Source organism: Triticum dicoccoides, chromosome 1B, assembly GCF_002162155.2.
Source record: "Triticum dicoccoides isolate Atlit2015 ecotype Zavitan chromosome 1B, WEW_v2.0, whole genome shotgun sequence".
Taxonomy (NCBI): domain Eukaryota; kingdom Viridiplantae; phylum Streptophyta; class Magnoliopsida; order Poales; family Poaceae; genus Triticum; species Triticum dicoccoides.
In genome coordinates, this window is record NC_041381.1 from 152458146 (window position 1) to 152460658 (window position 2513).

Consider the following 2513-nt stretch of genomic DNA (forward strand, 5'->3'; position numbering starts at 1 on the left):
AGCATCTTGCATTGTGCAAGGGCGTGAGGAGATTACGGCGGCCCTAGTGGCTTCTTGGGGAGCATTGTGCCTCCACACCGCTCCAAACGGAGATTAGCATCCACAAGGGTGTGAACTTCGGGATACATCATCGTCTCCGCGTGCCGTGGTTATCTCTTATCCGAGCCCTTTACTTATGCACTTTACTTTGTGATAGCCATATTGTTCTTTGTCATATATCTTGCTATCACATAGTTGCTTATCTTGCTTAGCATAAGTTGTTGGTGCACATAGGTGAGCCTAGTTGTTTTAGGTTTTGTGCTTGACAAATTAACTGCTAGGATTATTCCGCATTTGTTCAAGCCTAAATCGTAATTATTTTAAATCGCCTATTCACCCCCCCTCTAGTTTACATCCTCGATCTTTCAGAAAGGGTGATGCTGCAATAGTAGCGTAAGTATTTCCCTCAGTTTTTGAGAACCAAGGTATCAATCCAGTAGGAGGCTCCTCAAAAGTCCCACGCACCTACACAAACAAACAAGAACTCGCAACCAACGCAATAAAGGGGTTGTCAATCCCTTCAAGGCCACTTGCGAAAGCGATATCTGATAGAGATAATAAGATAAGATAAATATATTTTTGGTATTTTATAATATAGATTGGAAAAGTAAAGATGCAAATAAAAGTAGATTGAAAGCTTATATGATAAGAGATAGACCCGGGGGCCATAGGTTTCACTAGTGGCTTCTCTCAAGATAGCATAAGTATTACGGTGGGTGAACAAATTACTGTCGAGCAATTGATAGAAAAGCGAATAATTATGAGATTATCTAGGCATGATCATGTATATAGGCATCACGTCCGTGACAAGTAAACCGACTCCTGCCTGCATCTACTACTATTACTCCACACATCGACCGCTATCCAGCATGCATCTAGAATATTAAGTTCATAAAGAACAGAGTAATGCATTAAGAAAGATGATATGATGTAGAGGGATAAACTCATGCAATATGATATAAACCCCATCTTTTTATCCTCGATGGCAACAATACAATACATGCCTTGCTGCCCCTGCTGTCACTAGGAAAGGACACCACAAGATTGAACCCAAAGCTAAGCACTTCTCCCATTGCAAGAAAGATCAATCTAGTAGGCCAAACTTTCGGGGAAGATGATCCACGAACACCTATGGGACCGGCGGACCGAGCCCCTTTCGGTTCGGCGGGGGGCGGAGATCGCACGAAGAGCGGATCGAGACGAAGCACACGAGCAGTTTACCCTGCTTCGGAGCTCTCCGGAGAGATAACACTCCTACTGCTGCATGTCTATGTGTATTGAGTTCTTGCTCGAGAGCGCTCAGTGCTACAGTCCACACTAGCCGCTAACGAGACCGAGCGTGAGTGTTTTTCTCCTTCGAACCGACCCCCTTCTACGTTGCGCATGGGCCTCCTTTTATATGCTAAAGGGGTCACCGACAGGTGGCAACATAGACAAGGGCAAAAATGGAAAAGGAATTGCGGTTGGTACAACTACCTGTACAGTGTATCATACCTAACCCTGACGGCAGGGGACAAAGGCATTAAATGCCCGTCTGCGTCGCCCAAATAGTGCAAACAGGGACCGTCAGGGACGCCACCGCTCGCCACGATGGCAATCTTGTCAGCGTCGCTTGCCACCGCGCACCGCTGGCTGCACAGCCTCTTGCCACGCGCGCCTGGAAAGGCCCCAGGGCGACACGTTGGTGGCTGTGCTGGAGCGCGGGTACAGAGTGGTAGCTTGCCGCGGCAAGCGCCTTGCCGCGGTCGTTGTCTTGTCGCGTCCAGAAGCTTGTCGCTCACCGGGCCTTGCCGGGACGCGTGGCGCGTCGCGGCAAGTTCCTTGAAATGTCTTGGTTGGCCTTCCCGGCAAGCTCCTCTTGCCGGGGCCTTGTCTCCTTTGCTTGAATACTTTGTTCTTGAATGGCTCCAAAGGAACCACGGAGGACTTCGGCGGTCACCCGGCAAGCCTTGCCGCGGGGTGCTGCAACTGCCTGTGCACAAGTTCGGGATACTAGGGTACCCCTACTCTAGTACACCGACAGGAGCCCCCGGGCCTGGGCCACACACAGTGCCGAGCGCTGTTGGGCCAGGCCCAAAACAGGGCACGGGCACGCGCGGCCTGGGTTTTGCCGTATCTTACTCCGTATCCACCGCGCCCTCCTCAAACGGCACACGTCGAATGCGGCGTCGTGGGAGAGATCGTGGGTGGTTTCTTTATTCGGAAAGGCGGAACGTCCGCCCCCTCCCTCTTTATAAGCAGGGGAAACAGGGGCAGTTCGCCCATCTCGTCGGTTGCTACTCCAATCTCAAAAATCTCCGCCGCTCCCCCCTTCTTCCCAAAGCTGAAAGAGAGCAGCGCTCCGCCCCCCATCGCCACCGGCACCACCAACGCCGTCGATCTCTCTCACCACCTTCGTCATGGCTCCGAAAGCCGACAAGGGGAAGGTCGTGAAGTCGGCCGAGGCGCAGCGGCTCGTGGCGCTGCGAAAGGAG